The sequence below is a fragment of the Tamandua tetradactyla genome, chromosome 15, assembly GCF_023851605.1.
Source record: "Tamandua tetradactyla isolate mTamTet1 chromosome 15, mTamTet1.pri, whole genome shotgun sequence".
Classification (NCBI taxonomy): Eukaryota; Metazoa; Chordata; class Mammalia; order Pilosa; family Myrmecophagidae; genus Tamandua; species Tamandua tetradactyla.
In genome coordinates, this window is record NC_135341.1 from 65,873,164 (window position 1) to 65,894,667 (window position 21,504).

At 35.6% G+C, this 21,504-nt stretch overlaps 1 pseudogene; it reads right to left on the bottom strand.

Annotated features, from left to right (window-relative positions):
* LOC143656847 (ATP-binding cassette sub-family C member 5 pseudogene) overlaps nucleotides 1-16,980 on the bottom strand; it is a 68,804-nt pseudogene extending 51,824 nt beyond the window's left edge.
* Between the last annotated feature and the right edge of the window lie 4,524 nt (nucleotides 16,981-21,504).

Below are 21,504 nucleotides of genomic sequence, written 5' to 3' on the forward strand. Positions count from 1 at the left end.
TATATTGTACAAATCCATGTCAATGTCCAAGAAAACGGAATGTCCCTCCATATATTTAGTTTTATTTTTATTTATTTCAGCAACATTTTGTAATTTTCTGTGTAAAAGTCCTTTACATCTTTGCTTAAATTTACTCCTAAATATTTGATTCTTTCATTTGGTATTGTAAATGTGATTTTTTTCTTGATTTCCTATTCAGATTTTTCATTACTAGTGTATAAAAAAAACTGATTTTTGATTGTTGATTTTTTTAACCTGCCACTTTGTTGATTTTGTTTGTTAGATCTAGTAGCTTTGTTGTGAATTGTTCAGAATTTTCTATATGTAGAATCATGTCATATGCAAATGGAGAAAGTTTATTTCTTACTTTCCAATTTGGAAGACTGTTTTGTGTGTGTGTGTGTGTGTGTGTGTGTGTGTGTGTGTTTGCATGTGTGCCTAGTTGTTTTTCCAGTACATTGTGGAAATTCCACAGAAATTCCAGTACATTGTGAAAAACAGTGGTGATAGCAGGCATTCTAGTTTTTTTTCTGATCTTAGAGGGAAGGTTTTCAGTCTTTCACCATTGAATATGATGTTAGCTGTGGGTATTTCATATCTATAATTTATCACATTAAGGATGTTTCCATCTGTTCCTAAGTGTTTTTATGAACAGAGGTGTAGGGTTTTGTCAAATGATTCTACATCAAATGATATGATCATGGTTTTCCCCCTTTCATTCTATTAATGTTGCACATTACATTAATTAATTATATTATGTTGAACCCCTTGTTGCAAACCTGTAATAAATCCCATATAATCATGGTGAATAATTTTAAAAATATGTTATATTTCATTTGTGTCTGCTCCAATCTTTATTGTTTCCTTACTATGCTTGCTTTGGGTTTAGTTTGCTCTTTTTTTTTTCTAGTTCTCCTAGAACTAATTCTAGTTCTTCTAAGTTTAAGGTTAGGTCTCTCATCTGAGATCTTTTTTATTTATAATATAAGCATTTAGAGCTATAAATTTCCCTCTCAGCATTGACTTTGCTGCATCCTATAAGTTGTTGTAGTCTGTTTTTGTTTTCATTCTTCTTAAGATCTTTTCTAAGCAATTCTCTTCATTGTTTAAGGGCATGCCATTTAATTTAAGGTGAGTCTCTTGTAAACAGCATGTAGTTGGGTCATGCTTTTTTATCCATTCTGCTAATCTTCTACTGGAGAGTTTAATACATTTACATTAAAGGCACTCCTAACAACACTTGACTCCATTTTACCATAATTTACTGTTTGTAAATTATATTAGTCAGGGTTCGCCATGGAAGCAGAACCAACAGAAGTTATATGTAAATATTATGAGATTTTATAAGGATTGTCTCACATGACTGGGGGGAATCACATGTCCAAATTCCATAGGACAGGTGGCAAGCCAGGATCTCCAATGAAAGTTCTTGATGAATTCTCTAGGAGAAGCTTGTTGGCTGAAAAACAGTTGGCTATTTTCTCTTCTGATGGCTGAGATCATAACTTCCCCCCTTTAAAGTCTTCAACTGATTGGCTGAAACATCTCTCATTGTTGAAGGCAATCTCCTCATTTAATTGTAGATGTAATTAGCCACAGATGAAATCAAATCACTGATAACTTAACTCTGTGAAATGTTCTCATAGTTATAACAATGAGGCCAGTGCTTGTTTAACCAAGCAACTGGACACCATCATCTTGCCAAGGTGATGTATAAACCTAACCATCACATAAGTCTTATACCTTTCTTGTCTTTCAATTCTTCTATAAATGCCTAATTTCATATTTATTTGATTTTTTTGTAGCATAGTATTTTGCATCCCTTATTACTTTCTGCATATATATTTTTTCATGTATTTTCTTTGTGATTACGCTACAGCTTAAATTAAACATCATAAATCTGTAGAATTATGTTTGATTTGCTGCTCACTTAATTTCAGTAGCATATACAAACACCATTGCTATACTCATCTGTCCCTCCCAACTTTTTGCTGTACTTGTTACACATTATAGCTTAACCATAGATTCACCATTATTTTTGATGCATTTGCATTTCAGAACCTGTAATAGGTAAAAAGTGAATCACAAACTAAAAAATACAATACAATAATACTGGCATTTACAATTAACCATATGGTTACATTTATCAGAGTTCCTCATTTCTTTTATACTGCTTTGAACCACTGTTTAGTTTCCTTTCTTTTCAGTCTAAAAACTTTCTTTAGCATTGCTTGTAGGATGGGTCCAGTTGTGATGAACTCCCTCAGCTTTTGTTTATCTGGGGATGTTTTAATTTCTCCCTCATTTTAAAGCAAGTCTTACCAGATATAAAATTCTTGGTTGACAATTATTTTCCTTCCACACTTTGAATGTGTCATGCCACTGTCTTCTTGCTTCTGTGGTTTATGTTGACAAATTGGTATCTTAACCTTATTGGCAATCTCTTGTATGTAATGTATTGCTTTTCTCTTGCTGTTTTCAGCACTCTCTACTTGTCCTTGGCATTTGACAATTGGACTCCAATGTCATGTTTATCCTATTTGGGGTTTGTTGAGATTCTTGAAATTGTCTTTATGTTTTACCAAACTTGGGAATTTGTCTGCAGTTATTTCTTTGGCTATTCATCCTACCCTTTCTCTTTTTCTTCTCCTTCTGGAACTCACATAATGTGTACATTGGTAGACTTGATGCTGTGCTGTCATTCTCTTAGGTTCTTAGGGTCTATCTTATGTATTTTTCAAAACTCTTGTTTTCTTTCTGCCCCTCAGCCTGGATAATTTCAACTGTCTTTTCTTTGAGTTCACTGATTCTTTCTTCTGCCAGCTCCAATTTACTGTTGGGAATTTCTCATTTCAGTTATTGTGATATTCAACTCCAGTATTTCTCTTTGATTATTTTTTACAAGGGATAAAGAGTAATCCCTTTATAAAGACTCTAGTATTCTTAATTCATCATTTCCCTGCTATCCTTTAATTCTTTGTCTTTGTTTTTATCTCTTTGAGCATATTGGAGATCTTTTTTTTTTTAAGGTCTTTGGTTGGTCTGTTGAAAATATTTTTCTTCTTTGTTGAATGTTTCTGAAATTCTATCTTGTTTCTTTGGATCAACCATCATTTTCTTTTTTTATCTTTTAATCTCATTGCACAATGTACATTTTAATATTTAAAGTATTAACTGTAATTTTAATACATTTTAATATATTTAGTCCCTGAGCTGTCCATTCCTTAAATTTGTATACTCCCAGTGACATGACACACATTTCTTCTAGGGTGAGGACCTGTTTTGGTTTCACCGTGCAATGGGTTGTTTAAACAATGGGAATTTATTAGCTTGTGGTTTGCTAGTGAAAAGGAAGTTCAGATCAAAGAATTATGAAGGCAATGTTTTCTTCCGAAAGACTGGCGTTTGGGGTCTGGTTGTGGGGAATCCCTGGTCCTGGTATCCTCTTTCACATGGAAATACACGTGGTGGCCTCTCCTGGAAAACTCCCTTCTTTTCTGGGTTCTGTTAACCTTCAGCTTCTTGCTTCCTGTGGCTTTCTCTTTTTCTGTCTGAATTCTATTCTTTTTATAAAGGATTTCAATAATAGGATTAAGATGCATCCTGATTGGGTTGGGCTGCACATTAAGTGAAGTAACCTCATCAAAAGGTTCTACTTACAGTGGATTCATACCCACAGGAATGGATTAAGTTTAAGGACATGCTTTTCTGGGGTGCTCAGCACCAAACCACCGATACATAAAAACATATAGTCCATATTGTATGTTACTATTAGTGCTTCATTTTTAATATTTAATATTACATTTTAATTAAAATTTAAATATTTTAATATTTAGGTACATTCTATACAATAAGAGAAAAATATTTTCTCTAAATTATAGAACTGTTGTTGCTTCATAATCTGTCCTTGCTTGGATAACTTCCTTTGGTTGATAACGTATCTTCTAGGCTTCTTCTGGAAATAAAATATAAGACAAATGGTTCACAAAAATTAAATTTTTCTTTTGAAAAATTTGAATTAGGCTAGAAATAATTTTACATTAATTTTTCATAATCTTTTGTTATAAAATAAAAATTATATTAACACGGTTATTTAATTCAATAGAGTTACACAAATTGACTGCACTTCCCACATAGTACATGGCAACTTTGCCTCACATAACTTTTTCAAACACACTAAAAAGGGGACTAAACAAACTTTTCAAAAAGTTTTAGCATTATAGAATACATAAATAAAAATTATACTTTCTGGAGGGATGATGGTGTCAACAAATAAATATTGTAAAGCATAAAAAGGAATGTTAAGTGGATCCACTGAAAGTTTTATTCATTCAACATTGATCCCTCAGGGCTCCTAAAAGCATTTAATGGTTGCCCTCAAGGAGAGACCAGTGTACATCTTGCCTGACATTGAAGTCAGACATAATTTCTCTCCTTTCTCAATTCCTGTAACAATAGCAGTGATGTTTCTGTTGCACTATTATAAAATCCTACCTTAGATTAAGGTATTTAAGTCCTTATCTTGTATTTACTACCAGACTGCATATGCTTTAAAGTTAGGGATTGACCCTTATTTGCTACTGTGCCTCCTGATATTTTTGTTCAGTTCAGAACCTAACACATGGTATATACTTAATACTCATGGTCTGAACAATTATATCTACCAGAAGGAATCTAAGAAAGGAAATAGCGACTCCTTTTGAAATTTGAACAATACCTAACAGTCAACCAAACAGAAAAATATAACAAAAACTTGAATTTTATAAATGCTAATCAGATGTTAATTCAATTTCTACCATGACTAGCCTAGATATATGGAACAGTAACACAACAGGATAAGAAGACAGTCTTTACTCCTAAGCACTTTTTTTTTTTTTTAAACAGGGCCTGTTGCTAGTCTTGGTAAATTCAACTCCAAAGTATTTAACTAAACAAGCTAATACTTGCCCCCTTGGGAAATAATGACTAGACCGATATTTCCCAATAATGCCTTGCTAGAGCCTTGCAACTCGAAATATAGTCCTCTCACCAGTAGGTTAGGCCACCCACTGGGAGCTTGATAGAAATGCAGACTTTCAGGTATGACCAAGAGCTACTGCATTAGAATTTGCATTTTAACAAGTTCCCTGGTGATTTGTTTGAGCATTAAAGTTTAAGAAGTACTGGAGAAACTCAGACACTTGTTCAAAACACAGGCTTTATTCTGTAGATTTTGCTACAGTTAGTGGTCCCTGCAAACCCTTATTTTTAGCACTAGTGATATGGTTTTCTAATAGTAAAACAAATTTAGAAAATACTAAACTAGTCTATTCAGGGACAGAATATTTTAAATGATGGTCTAACAAGTTTGCCTCTCCTTATCCAGTTCCAAATATTATGTAGGTGCAAGGGAAGGAATCAAGAAAAAGAATAGATACCTGTTATGGAATTCTTGGGCTCCACACTGTTGAATCTAAATTTATGTTCAACATTTCTGAAGTGCTAAGTATGCTTAAAGCAGATACACATTAAAAAAAAAAAAACTTTTTTTTTGATGGAAATATTTTAACATGGCATTTTACACTTCCTTACTTTGGCAAAATAATTCCTTTCTTGAGGATGATGTCCTCAGTTTGATATTCAGGGCATCTCAGGTGTGTACTGCAGCTTACAGTTGGAAGGAATGACCAAAATAGAAAGAAAGTTTATCATATGTATATATATATGGTGTGTGTATACAAAATGAATATATATACACTTTGATATGTACATGTGTATATACAAATATATATATTGTAATATATGCCTACGCATATTTATTCACAACAAAATGCATGCATACTTTGATATATGTGTGTGTATATGTATGTATGTATGTAAACACAAAGCAAAATCACAGTTTACTAAAGTTATTGTTTTATCCAAACCTTGGAGGGAGAAATGGCTTCAAAGCCATTTTTTTCTTTTAGTTTTTATAAGCATTTCAAGACTATAGTGATAGATTTTAGGTATACCTATTGCCGAAATAACGGAAGTTAGGTCTGAATCAGATACACTGTAAATTTTCTTCCAGCAGTTTTCACAGTGAGAATAATTCCTTTCAAAGCAACTGGGTCGTGTTGGGTAAACAGGGAGATCCGGTGAGTCAGGGACCTCTGTGGGAAAGATGTTTGGAACCAAAAATCAGTTAGTGCAGAGAAGATACTGGAAGGTTTGTACAGTGCACAAATAATGACCTGACAAACAGACCACTGCTGAGAATGAATCCCTTTAAAATCAGCAACAAAGGCTCTGCGGAAACAATGCCAAATAGTGACTGTAAACAAAACAGTATCCTTCACCTCCTCTGTGAAAATTCTCGGCATTCTCCAGGTTCTCCAGTTCGCAATTGTCATGTTGCCAGAAGTGGCCTGTTAAGGAGTGCTCTGCTTGAGTTTCTGTTTTGGAATACTGATGATTTAAGGCTGGTATGGAAAATCAGCACAAAATCAGCACAAACTTAAAAATTTTCAATAAAATACTTCCATTTTTTTATCCACATGTAGTACTACTTGTCTGTATAATACATTCTCTACTTATAAACATTCTTTCATTATTCTGTGATTGCTTTTTTTTTTTTTGGTATAGAGAGGTTGTGGTCTGTAATTGTTTTTGATATATAAATCCTAATATTTCACCTCCCTGGAGTGGGAACCATATCATTTAAATCCCTATAAATACTACATAGGCTGTATTAAGTACTCAATAAATCCATTTTATCTAGATGTAATGAGATGGAGATATGCTACTTGAGGTTTAAAAATTAATTCCACAGTGTATTTATTCAGTCTCTACCATATAATGTGAACTGATTCAAGTGGTGGGTATATAAGATAGATGCGAATCCTCCCCTTAGAGAGTTTCATTTTAATGTGTAGATGGCCAAGTAAATAAGAACTAATGGAGAAGGGAAAAGGCAGATCAGCAACTATCCCAGAATTGGGTTTGAAGAACTTTTCTAGAGGATGTGTTCTCTAAGCAGGAATCTCAAGGGCAGCAGGAGTCAGGGAAGAGGCGGTAGAGAATTCCAGGCAGAGGGAAGATCATGTAACAGTCTCCTGCATTAGAGAGAACATTGCAAGTTCAAAGACCTAAAAGAAGCTCAGTGTGCTGGAGTGTGTCTCTTACAGTACTAACATCTAGCATTTGTTTCCCTTTAAGTTTACTAAACACTTTCTCATGCATTATCTAGCTTATTACTCACAACAACCTCAACTGACATAAAAGAAAATGAGGCTGATAAGGATGAAGTAAGTTCCTTGCTCAAAATTACAAATGAGTTCTAACCTTCTGATGAGGAGTTCACATTCCCTTTCATTGTTGCCTCATGCTTTCTAATTTATAGTAACCATTCAATGTACATAAATGATTAGATCATGCTCAGTTTGGAGAAATCTAATCTTTTATTCAGCAGTTACTTATTTTATCTGAGAAAACACCTTTTCCTCCATTTAAAAAGACTATTTTCCAGAGACTTTGAGATGCTCAAACATCAGGGGAGACACCTGGAGAGGTTAATTAACTCAGGATTGACAAAAATTAAAATCTAAATGATAAAAAGGAAACTAGTACAGGAAGTTTTATTGGGTTATAAATCTCACAGAAAAGTATAGATTTAATGGGTATCAGGAAATTGCAGTGTTTAGCAATTATTTAAGCGGGAAATCTTACCCTAATTATAAATTTATAGAACTATCAATTATAGAGTTTTATTTAGCAAATGATTTCGAATGATCTCTTCAGTTTTTGTCACAGATTGGTATTTAAGCACGACAAATAAAAACTTTAAATGGAAAACTTTAACCCTCATGTTGTTGCTTTGCTTTAAGAAAAATATTAGTGTAAGGCCGTGAGTCTAGTGGAAGGTACCTAGGCTTTGTAACTTCTCTGCTTTCTTGCACAAGGAGATTACTATCTTTGAGCCTCAGTTTCCAGATGTGGAAGGAAACCCTCATTCTAAGGTTATTGTGAGAATTAAATAAGTAAAATGTAAACATTTTATTTCAAATGTGTTTTCTGAGTAATACATTTTGGAATGTGTTGCATTCTTATTGAATTACCACGAAATTTCATTAAATTCTGAAGAAAAATTAAGACTGTTGATGTGAAAGCACTTTGTGATGTCTAAATTTTTATACAAATGTATCCAGCAAATGGAATACAATACAAATTCCTGGCAAATGGGAGACGTTAAAAATATTAGATGAATGAGTTCACCATGACCAGAAGGGCAGACTGAATATGTAAAAATCCAGAACATTAATTTTGAAAGAAAGCATCCTGGAAAAAGTGATTTCCCTACTTGTGATAGGAAAAATCACCCGAAATTTGGAAAAAAAATAAAGGGTGACAGCATGTTTTCTCAGTGTCATACTTTAACATTTAAGGATTATTTCTCTAGGAGAAGATATTTACTTTGATTTACTCTGTGAAGTTACATGTTAACTTGTAGATTTTTGTCTGGTATAGAAGCAAATTATACCTGGTACAGAGACAAATGAACAGATAACCCCAAGGATTACCATTTCCTTTTCCGTAAGACAGGAATCTGTGTGTCTAGCTTAGCAAACTATTTCAGCAGATCTCTGAGAGATCTGTTTTGTTTCTCAAATGCTCTTTAAACTTTACCATCTTGCTGGCTCCCTCACTAGTGAAATAAATAGATTTTTGCAAATATATTCATTCTACATTGGTAGAACGTTTTTAACTGTTTGAAAATTTACTTGTCAATTTTAAGGAAATATTACTTACTATTGGAAATTTCCAAGAAAAATATAGGGAAAAAAAGAAAAGGACGGACGTAGAGGCCCAAGTATTAAACACCATTTCCTTCATGAACAGGGTGAGTAGAAATACAAAGCATTACATTGAGGGATTTCTTAGGAGAATGATGAAATTCAGATGCTTCTATTAAAAGAGAAAGGTAAGAAATTACATCATTATTTTGAGTTAATAGTACAAACAAGATGATAATAATCAGTACATACTGATTATTGCTTAAACAAACAAACAAACACATAAACCTTGTAGTTATCATGTGTAGTGGAATGCACTCCAGAGAGTTACCTTTTACTTTTGTCTATTTGTTTTCCTTTGCTTTAGAGTGAGGGGCCAGAAAATTCCTTTCTGAAGGCAAGAATGGTAGAGATTATGGATGGTAGAGAATCTTGGAGGCATTTAGAATTCCTGTTAGTAGGAGGGTGGCCAGTGATCCCCACTGTCCAGGGATGTTTTGGATGCATAAGGTTCTACAGGGGAAACCTAGGCGGATGCTTGGAGAAGGAAAGCGTTAAGTGGTTCTAGGCTCTGGATTGATGACTCTGTGATCACCTAGCTCACGCTGATCCAGAATTCTGCAGTCAGCTTGTGGCCCCAGCTAGGATGGTGACTCGGAGGGCCTCAGGGAGTGGCTGTTCTGCCCGAGCCCAACGCTCTAATGAAGATGTGACATCAAAGCCCTAATCTGTGGACAGTGCATCCTCTTGTGGTTGCAGCAGGTACTGCATACTAATGCCTCTTTTTGAATGAGTGAGAATCGATGTCAGGAGCTCATTCTTTGATCAGGTTTAATGTAACTAAACCTGGGGAGGTGAGGTGAGAGGAAGTGGGGTAGTTAGAGAAATGCCATTGTGGTAAATACATTTTTGAGAAGTCAAAATTCTGGGAATGAATCGAAGTAGAACTTTAATAACTTAAAATTTTGGTTAGAGATGAACGAGTCAAAGATATAAAAACGATGGTGTGAGTGTACGTGTGTGTCTATGTAGCTCTCCGGGTAAGATGAATATAACAGGATAAAAACTAGCTTCTTGATCTAAGGATATATTTCTTATTTATGACAATAATGTATTAGCATTAGAAGTGGAACAGAAGCTTTACATGTAACTTCAGAATAATCTAATGAAAATATCTAGGCCTGTATTCATTTCCTATTACTGCAGATCACCACAAACTTGGTATATCAAAGCAATGCAAATTTATTTTCTTACAGTTCTGGAGATACAAAGACTGAAACAAGTGTCACTGGGCTAAACTCAAGGTGTTGGGAGGGCAGGGCTGTGTTCCTTCTGGAGGCCCTATAGGGGTGAATCAGTGTCCTTGCCTTTTCCAGCATCTAGAACCTCCACGCATTCCTTGGCTCATGGCTCCTTTCCGTTTTTAAAGCTAGCAGTTGTCAAGACTTATTCTTGCTACGTCAGGCTAAGTCTGACTTTCTGCAGATGCGTGTATATACACTGAGACCACTTGCGTGGTTCAGGGTAATCTGCCTATTTTAAGGTTAGCTGATTAGCAACTTCACTACCATCTGCAACCTTAATTCCACTTTGCCATGTAAAGCTTCTAGGGATTAGGACATGGACATGCTTGAGGCGATATTTTTCTGCCTCATACAGCCCACAAGGCATGAAACATAAGATAAAATACAAGAAATAGGAAACATGTCTCAATGAATGACAAGATAGCTATGCAAACTTTTCATTCTAATCCAGTGACTTCATTAACTTTTTTAGTGTCTTGTGAAGTTTGTAAAAAAAAAAAAAATCTGTGATTACTGCTGCTGGGCATTTTCAAGCCAAGTTCATTATGATTTAATATTTTTGTAAGTTAATTTCAGGTAGATATTTTAAAAAGTAAATTTAACTTTTATAGATAAAAATCACTTTGTCCTTTTACTGATTGTAAATAATACTGCCTCTTTTAAAAAGTTTTATAAAGACAATGAGGAAATACATAAAGAAAAATGTGTAACTCATTCATGATCCTATTATATAGATGTAACCCGAAGAGCATTTTAGAATACTTCTAAGCATTTTGGTATCCCTAAAAATATATAGCAATATCAGTTTTCTTCAGATAAGTAAACGGGGTTATCCTTTATTCATGTCCATAAATATGGGTCTGCATCATGATTTTGAATTATTGAATTCTTTTGTATGATGTGTTATTATTTATATGATCTCCTATTATTGGAAATTTCACCTGAATCCCATTTTTCCTATTTTTTTAAAACATTATGGTAAAAATAAAGTAAATGCTGTTATTAGCATTTTTATACATACTTATTTGTTAAATTTCCTGCCACTATCCTTAGGATAAATTCTAGAAATAGTTAAATGAGGTATTGGTTTACATCTTTTGTTCTTAATGATGTAAATGAATCAACCAACTAACAAGCCTAGAGAATAGAGATCTTATTATGGTAACAGTGGGTAATTTAAATAAACCTTTTTTTAGAATAATAAAAATATGTTTGAACTTAAGTGTTCACATATTTATTTGTCATATCTTCTCATCATATTTTAGATCAAATGGATTCTATTAATACATTTAAACCTCACTTATGTTCTTTCCTTGAGAGCAGTGCCATGGGTCCTGAGATGAGTAGATGGTGAGATTCTTACACAGGAGGTGAAAATGAGCTGCACAGAAGAATTCCACTCTATTTTGCAGAAGAGAAAAAAATAGCTAAGAGCCAGTTATGTGCCTTGTGTCACTTAGGCCACCTTTCTGGCCTTATTTGGCAAAGAATAGGCCTGACAAGGTGATGGGTTTCCTTCAGACACCAATGTTCATTCTATGAATCAGTGATATTCAGCCCTAAGTAAAATGTCCTTTTGATTTGAAGTTACTAGCTTACATTATTTATTTATCATCCTTATTTCTAAGAGGCTTGTAGCAACTTATAATATAACCTTGAAAATAATAAGGCCAAGAATCACTATATGGTAAAAGTCAAGTTATTCAATCTCTGTGTATTAATTTTATTGGTTGAAAGGGAATCTTAACTATATTATGCAGGTGTTGAGCAGATTATATGGAATTATGTGTACTAAATTTCCTGTGTAGCTCCCGATCTGTCCTTCCTATCCTTAGCCTCCCTAGGAAAAGAGGAAAAACGAAGAAATATTGTAACAAAATTCTGGTTCATAAACACTGCAGTCATTGGGTTCAAAAATTGACCCGAGCTTCTTACCACTTAGAGCAAAGAAGCTAACGTTGTCTGGTGGCACAACTGAAAAAGAGAGAGACTTTTTCTGATCATGGATTCTGAATGGATCTTCTCACGAAGTTCATTATAAATGACCCAGTATAATCCAGTGCCTCTCTTTAATAATAATCCTGTAAAATATTTTGTCCTATATAAAAGTTGATTTCAGATTTTTTGAATTCAAAATATAGTATCTTCCAGGAGTATTTTATTAGAATTTTATTTTTGAAATATTTCAAAACCACCTCTCACCAATAAGTTCTGTAAAATTTCTTAGAAACTGACTTTAATGAACAAATAAATGACTAAATAAATTCTTATGAGTAAAAAACTTTAATGATGTTGATATCATATGACCTTGTAATTTAGCTCCTAGGTAATTAAGCTCCTACTCGAAGGTTAGACCAAATAAAAAATATAGGGAAAATCTTAAGGCATTAAAATATTTATTATAGCATTATTTTTAGTAGATAAACAGTAGACATGGCCTATGCAAACTAAAAGTCCACATACACACATCCGAAATACTTTTAAGTATACATCCCAATGATGGTTCTGAAAAAATGTATAACTTTTGAATATGGTTCATGTTACCTGAAAAAGCAGGACAAAAGTTGCATGTAGAAAACCCCTCATTCAAAACATCTATGACTTGTGAATAGTTTTAATTTATACAATTGTAAACTGAATCTTTATTTCTGATAGATACAAAGTATGTATACTGTACCTAAGTTCTAGAAGCCCATTTAATACAGTATCAATATTAATTATAAAATAAACAGGAATACATTCTTTTAAATGAGTATTAATTATGTCTCAACAGGTGTTTAATTTACAAGGCACAGTATATTTATTATCTGGATAATTTTTTTGCACAAATTATTTGAGGCTTCTTAAAATACTAGGAAGTTTGTATTAAAGATGACTATTTCTTTTCGCTTATTCTCCTTGTAACAGATGTAAGCATTGTTTGTTATCCTGAGAAACTTTTTATTCATTCATCTCTTCAATGGCATGGCTACTTAGTGTTCCTTGTGGATACAGTGGTGAATAAGACAATGTGTCTATCCTCCTACAGCTTACATTTCTTCAAGGGGAAGATAGATATTATGCAGGGAATATATAAACACATGAGATAATGTTAGAGAATGAATGTTTCTATGAAGGAAATAAAACAGGAATTGTGACAGATGCAGGGGAGAGCTACTGTCTTAAATACTAATATTGTTAACTTTACATTGCATTTATAACTGGGGTAAAATTGGAAAGTTATTTCTTAGCTAATTTATAATTTACATGCCTAATTTTCTTTTGTCTTCAACAGTTCTTTGCTGTTTCATTTCAACAACGATTTCAGTGCTATGCTTTTCAAATCCAACAATTCAAGCAGTCTAAGAGACTTTTAGTTCTAGGTTATGGGAGATGTTTGTCACTGTTTTATGATATTTGGTGTTGCAAAGTCTTCAAAATCCTGGCCAAATTCAGGAGAATTTCCTTCAAATTCCTTTATGATTAGATTTAGCTTTTCCCTGAAGTACAATGCTAAGTCCACTGGTTCCCTTGTTCAGCTAAATGCATTTATGGTTTATTGACCTGATTGACCTAAACCTTATACTTTATTAAAAAATTAACTCAAAATGATCATGGACTTAAATGTAAAATGCAAAACTATAAACCTTTTAGAATAAAAATAAAAGAAACTCTTCAGTTTAAGCTAGGCAGAGATATACAAAAGCAAAATAGATTGAACCTCCTCAAAATTTAAAACTTTTGCTTGGTGAGATGCCCCAGTAAGAGGATAACAGAAAAACTATAGATTGAGAGAAACTATTTTCAAACCATATGCACAACACAAAGCACTAGTATCTAGAAAATAAACAGAACTCTCAAAACTCAGCAGTTAAAAATAATCCAGTTAGAAAATGGGCCAGATACCTGAACTGACGTTTTGTTGAAAAGATATATAGACAGTAAATAAGCACAGGAAAAGATGTTCCATGTCAATAGCCATTAGAGAAAAGAAAATTTAAACCACAATGTGATGTCAGTACAAACCTATCATTATGGCTAGAATAAAAAAATAGTGATAACACCATGTACTGGCAAGGATGCAGACGCTGCATCCCATCCATTGCTGATGGGGATTTAGAATGGTATAGGCAATCTGGAAAATTGTCAGAGTTTTCACAAATTAAACATGCAATAACCATGCAAGCCAGAAATTGCAGTCTTGGGCATTTATCTGAGAGAAATGAAAACTTATGTTCATTCGAAAACCTGCACGAGTGCTTATAGCAGCTTTATCTGTACTTGCTCCAAACTGCAAATAATTTAGATGTTGTTCAGTAGGTGAACGGTTTAACAAAACTGCATGTACATACCATGAAATACTAATCAGCAATAAAAAAGAATGGGTTGTTGATCCAGGCAACAATTTGCATGACTTTCCAGGGAGTTGTGATGAGTGACAAAAAAAAAAAAAAAAAAAGAATCCTGGAAAGCTACATACTGTTTGTGGAGCAAATTGCTGTAAGGTATGTCATGGGAATACAGGCTCAGGCAACAGAAAACTTTCTGCAAATGGCTGCTTTATGACTTACACAGCACAAGTGTCCAAAAGAGCAGGGGAAAGAGATCCCATTATTGCTGGTCTCTTGGGGAGGCCAGCTGCTTGGGTCAGGATCTATGGATGGCAGCTCTGCTCGCCTCACTTCCCATCAGAGAGGAGAGAGAAATCTGTGCTGTTTGAGTGTTGACTATTTATACAACACCAGGGGAAGGGACTCTGCCACTAAGAGTTCCTGCCCTGATAAGTAGCTGGGGCTGCTTGTTCCTGGCTTCCAGGTTTAAAGTATGGTCATGCCTTTTCATTACATCCAACATCTCTCCCTGGCTGCTGAATGGAAACATATTAAACATCTGTACACAGTAAAAAAGGAGATAGAGACTAAGGGGCAGGTGAGGGCTAGGAGATGGCTTCTAGGTGAGTCCGTGACTTCCCCAGAAATGTGTGATTCCATTTATGTAACATTCTTGAAACAAAAAAAGTTATAGAAATGAAGAATAAGTTAATAGTTGAGAGGAGTTAGGAAGGGTGTAAATTTAAAAGGGCAACACAGTGGACCCTTGTGGTGAAGAAATTATATCCATGACCATATCCAGGTTGTGATACTGTATTGTAATTTGGCAGCGTGTCATTGGAGGAAACTGGGCATGGGGACACAGGATCTTCCCATATTATTTTTACAAGCAAGTGCTCCTAAATTTATCTCGAAATTAAAAGTTTAATTTTAAAAAATGCATACCTGCAAAAGGCTGAAAATAAACATGACAGAAGATGCATAGTCTTAAATTCCAAAGGGAATAAATAATATCTTTCTGTTCTTTTTCCCATCAGAGAACATCTCTTCCTGAAAGAAAACACCAACTTGCTTATTAAAATGTAAGTGCCATAAAGTAGCAAATTTGGAAGATGCAAATTAGGAAGTAATAACCTTAGGTCCTGAATGATATGGATGTGGATTTAAAAAATACTATTGGGAAAATGAGGAACAAGAAGAGGGACCAAAGTTATATGTTTTTCAATTTGAATTAAATAATTCATGTTTTACTTTCACTGAAAGGAGAAAATAAAATTATCAAGATTTTTTTTTTTTTTTTTTGCTGCAGTTGTTTTTAATGCAGGTTGTAAAAACCAAACTATCCTAATGCTAAAAGTAATAGAAACTATTGAACTCATCTCCAACCGTCACATTTCACATATGGGAAAACAGGCTCAAATGTGATGTGACTTAGCCAAGGTTACATTGTCTTGAATTTTAGGCAGGAGTTCTTCCACTGCCTATTTTTTGGAGGGTGGCTCATTCTCCAGCTACAGGGGAGAGTTTAGGCTGGGCAGGGAGCATTCCACTATTCTATTCTTTGGCCTGAATTATGAAGAAAGCAGAGCTGGAGATGAATTTGTCTGTAACACAAATGTTGTTTTTTCCCTATTTTTATACACTTGAGCTGAATAGTTTCATTTGTTCCTGTTGTCCTTGATATTTTAATGTAAGATGAATGTTTGCTTGATATTTTAATGTAAGATGAATGACATTTTGATCTCCTTTTTATATTGTGTTTTTATTATATTCTGCTTCCGCTAGTCAGTACAAATTGTAATCATTTTCAGAGCTTCCTGAGTTCTCTTTTTTCCATCACAAAAATAAAGGCTAAGAGGCGGTTTATATCAGTTTTTTTTTTCTTTAGCCTTTATGAGAAACCTATCGCAGTGCAGGTCAATTGTCAGGAGCATTGATTTAGCTAAAGTTGTCTGTCTGAGCTGACTGAGACAAAAAAAGTGGTTGATTGAAAAGTCAATGCACAGGAGTTCACTACTTGGCAATCAGCAGGGTGATCAAAGGTGCTGGAGTGTTTTTTCCAGGTTCAGATTGCATTGCATCGTGCTTGTACACATGATTCTCAGTATTTGTAATTTAAATATTGCTGGGACAAAACGACTACATAAACATTACCTGAACCCTGATTGCCACCAAATTGGTGACAAAAACAGCATGTCTAAAGATTTTACAGTCAGCCTTGAGTTTTCTGGCTTTGGAGATGTGTATAAGATTCATGAATATAAATAAAATTTGAGTCTCACTTAAAATCTTTGTACATGAACAGAAGAATGGATGAATGAATGAATGAATAAATACAGGTATCCCTAACTATACCCATTTCATTGTCATGAAACTACTGTGCATAACTGACAGTGCCTTGTGCTTAAAGAAGGTAGGGGGTGAAACAGGTACATTTCGAGTCACGGTTGAAATTCAGAAGCCAAAAGTAATTTACTTTTCTATTTTTTCTAAGTTTTCTGTTGGAGATTGGTTGAGGATGTTGACCTGGGTACTGACGTGTTGCCTGAGGTCACAGTGCAGATAAACCCATTTAGTCATCATAATCATCGCCAGGATGATGATGACACCCATCGTCAGTTGTTTAATGAGAACCTACAAAAAAATAAACATAGACATAGCAGCAATGGTTTGAATTTGTAGATAGAAAGAACTGATCTTTCTGTAGGCTCTCATGGACGTGCGGCTGGCTAAGTTGCAATAGTCATGTGACCTTTCTGCACGAAGACACACACAATTTCACAAGGATTTTCTTAGAACATTTAATATGCACATATGAGCTTAAGTGTTGAATATGGTATTCAGGTCCATGGAGCTGACATAAACATAAATTAATAAATAAACTAATAAGGTAAAGGGGTAAGTATTCTGAAGATAATATAGAGGGTGGTCTCTGAGATGTGACCGAGGAGAAAATATTTGAGCTGAGTCTGTAGGACCTAGGGAAACATCCATGTGAATATCTGGGAAAGGTTTGTTCCAGGCAGAGGGAAGAGCCAGGGAAAGAGAAAGCTCTAAAAAGTAGGAACAAGCTTCAAATGTTAGAAGAACATAAAGGAGGCCAGCGTGGTAGGAGTATAGAAAGCAAGGAAGTGGGTGGAGGTTAGAGCAGCAGAGAGAGGGCTTCGGTCCAGTTGGGTTTGTCGGACATAGTGAGGATTCATGATGGCGCACCACTGGAGGGGGTAAGCAGGGGACTGAGATCTTATTTGTCTTTTAGAACTGTAAGGGACGGATTGATTATAAAGCAGCACGAATACATGTTCCATGAGGGCAGGGATTTTTATTGCTTTTGTTCCCTGCTATACCCAATGTCCCTAGAACAGTGCCTGGAAAATAATAGGTGCTTAATAAACATTTATTAAATGTATAAATAGTTATATGTGTCTGTTCTTATGAGTAATAGTTTTTTTTTCAGTATCCCTTTTTTCCCTTTAGAGTTCTTCCATCTACTTATTTATTTATTGAAAGGTTAACTTTGTTTTCACAAGGAGATTGATAATTTGTTTTTTGTTGTTTAGTTTATGCATTTCACATCTGCAAATTGGACTTCTGTGAAGTTCTGTGCAGGGACCTATGCTTTTTCTACTCTTCAATCTGCTATAAATTACATTTTATACTCTTTTCTCAAGGAAAATGTCACGGGGTGGGGAGAGGGAGAGTACCCATGTAGTTTTTCCCTCACAGGAGCTTGATATTTTGTTGTTGTTGTTAATTTAATACCTTAAGCATTAGAAACGGTCTGCTTAGTTCCTTCCACATTCACCTCTATTTTATTTGCTCATTTTCTCCTTTATTGTTTTACAGGACTTTGCATTGGAGTGTTTCAATTGTGCTTCATTGCCTTGTCTCACTTCTTTAGATACAGTTTACATTTCTAGAGAGGGCTATTTCTCCCTTTATTTGTCTGACAAAGGGGCTTATTGCTTGAACAGCACTTTATAAGCCTCTCTGGGGCAATGACTACACAGTTAATGGTGAAACTTAAATATTTATAGAGACATTACCTTTAAACTTTCTTAAATTCATGCCCTTATCATCTTCACTTGATGTATTTCAATAGCTTCTCCCTGACCTCATTGTCTCTTGTCCCTTCTCACTCCAATTCATCCTTCATTTAATGTCCCAGTTTTCTAAAACACTGGTTTGCTTGTCATTTCAACACTTAAAAACCTTTTCTGTTTTTTCTGCTCACTCTGATGTACAATTTGAAGCCCTTTATTATCTGTTGCTGTCTACCATTCCAGCTTCACCTCTCATTTTCCTCAACATGCTCCACCACCTCCCACCATCTGTACTTTGGTCATACTGGACTATTTGCTCATTTATTAAGCATACCCTGAAGCCTCATACCTTTGCATTTTCACATGTGTTTCCTTTCTACCAACATCTTTTCCCTGCTTTTCTATATCATCAAAATCCTACTCACCCTTCAGGTGTCTATGAGCTGTTCCCAAATCTCCTGGACTAATTTGATTGTGGCTGACTATGCTCATAGAACCTTGCAAATGGTGCGGTTTTAGTTCCAACTCTTAATGTCGTACTGAAATGGCTGCACACCTGTCTTTCCTACTGATGTATGAGGGCAGGCAAGGACTTGCTCACCATTTTATCACCAGCACCATACCATGTGAGTGCCTCACATACCAAGTGCCGGACCAATATGTGATGAATGAATGACTGAATGAGTGAAGGATTGTATTTGTAAGCATGGGCCCTTCTGCATGGCCAGTATCATACGCCATAATTGCAAAACTTTGATGTCACCTCAGGAATTCTGAGACACTCATGTTGGCAAGATGTGCAGTAGCTGAGTGGTTCACTTGGAAACTCCACCAGAGTAGTTAAGAAATGGTTTTGCCCATAAGTGTAAGGCATCTCCACTTTTATTCTTTTCCTGAAAGGACACTCCATTCATCCTATGAACAACATTTAAATAAAATTCGTTATTGAAATATGTTATATATACATACAAACCTACAAATCATAAGTGTACAGTGCAATGACTCTTCACAGGGATAACACAGGCAACGAGCACCCAGACGGCTGCAGCCATTGCTGCCGCTTTGCACTCTTTCCTGAGCCCACCTGAGTTCACCTGCACCTGGGCTGCATAGCCTCAGACACTGACATTTCCAACTTCAAGCACCTCAGGTCTTCCCTGGCACCATGGGAGCCTGTTAATGTAGGAGGGTGGTGGTTAACGTCCCTGTGGCAACCATCAAGCAATTAATAGGATGAGAATCTGGTCCTAAATGGCACAGTTTCCCTGTACTTCAGTGGAACAATCTTAAGATATGTTCCATGTGGTCCCAGCAGCAGAATTGAACCTATGTTGCCCACAGTGGAATCAGCTCATTATTTCAATCTTCCCTAGGTTTTCCCTCTCCCCTGTCTCACTTTCCCAGTTTCCTCACCAACGTGGGATTAACTCCAGAATAAATCACCTGCATCCAAATCCATGTTTCAGGGTCTGCTCTTGAGTAGAACCCACACTAAGACACAGATAAAGAAGCCAAATATTATCAGTACCCCAGAAGCCTGGTTTGTGCCCCCTGTACAATACCGTTCCCCCCTCCCATCGAAAGGTAACTACTGTCACTATTTCTAATACAATAGATACGTTTGCCTATTTTTGAATGTATATGAATGGAATTACATGATGTTTTCATTTGTTTCTGACCTCTTTCACCCAGTTTTATGTTTGTGAGATTGTTCCATGTTGTTTTGTGTGGAAATAGGGCATTCTTTTTTTACGGATAGCTCTCATTGTGCAACTGTATCCCAATTTAATGATGAGGATATTTGAATAATTCCAATTTGGCCATTCTTGTACATGTTTTTTAGTATACCAATATATGCATTTCCTTGGGGCACAGACCTAGCACTTTTTTGGTTTCACAAGTTGTTTTGCTCATAAGTTCACCTGTGCAATTCTAATTAACTAGAACAGATTTATAAATTGGATGCAGCTGCTTGGTCGATGACTGTGGTAGTCTGAGTAATGGTCCCTCAAAGACAACCTTGTTCTAATCCCCAGGGCTTTTACCTTATATGACAGAAGATTCTTTGCAGATGGGATTACAATAATGATCTTATGATGAGGAGAGGCTCCTGGATTTTCAGGTGGGCTGGATGTAAGGGTCTTTATAATAAGAGGGAAGCAGAACGATCAGGCACGAAGAGAGAAGGGGTTATATAATGATGATAGCAAAAGGTGAAAAGGCAAAGCAATGTGGAGCCTGATCCAAGAAACGAGGCCCACCTCTAGAACATGGGAAATGCAAGGACTGGATTCTCCCCTAGAGCCTCCAAAAGGGAACACAGCGCTGTTGCCACCTTGCTTTTAGTCCACCGAGACTGATTTTAAACTTCTAACTGCTAGAACTCTAAGATACCAGCTTTGTTTTAAGCCACTACATGTGTGGTACTTTGTCAAGGCATCAATAGGAAATGAATACAATGATCTGTGTGGAGTACAGAATTTATCTTCAGTTATTCATCATGAAATGATATCAGCAAACTCCTCAGTCAAATGAACACTCTGCCCATTTCTGTCGGCCCCAGCGGAAGATCTATTCCCTACTGTTCAAGCAATCAGCTTCCAGTGAGAAGGATCAGATTATGACCAGAAATACTGAGTTCCTCAGATAAAAGCAACTAAACACTTCTCAGTGACTCATACCCTGAAGCAGTTTACCCCCAACAGCTTTTTTACATGATGTACTTTCCTGGGCCATCATGAAAATTAATAAATAAAGATGCAAAGCAATCATCTGGGGTTAGAACTCTGTTCTTCTGACCTGCAGGCAGGATATAGGTCATGATCAAGGGTAGCAGTGGCAGCAGTTTTAAACATGAAAGAAGAGTTATCTGAATTTCGTCAAGCTTATATTACTTCTGGTCATGCTGATAAGTCACTTGACATTCAGAAAATACCCTGAGCTTCTTTGCTGCAGTAACATCAGCTCCTCCAGCCTGGTCTTCACGAGCCCCACCTGTGGGTCTGTTTAGAGGGAGGAGAGTGCCACAGAAGGTTTGGTTCCCAGCTCAGGGACAGGCTTCAGTATGTCCCTATATAGTCGTGGATCTGTGAGA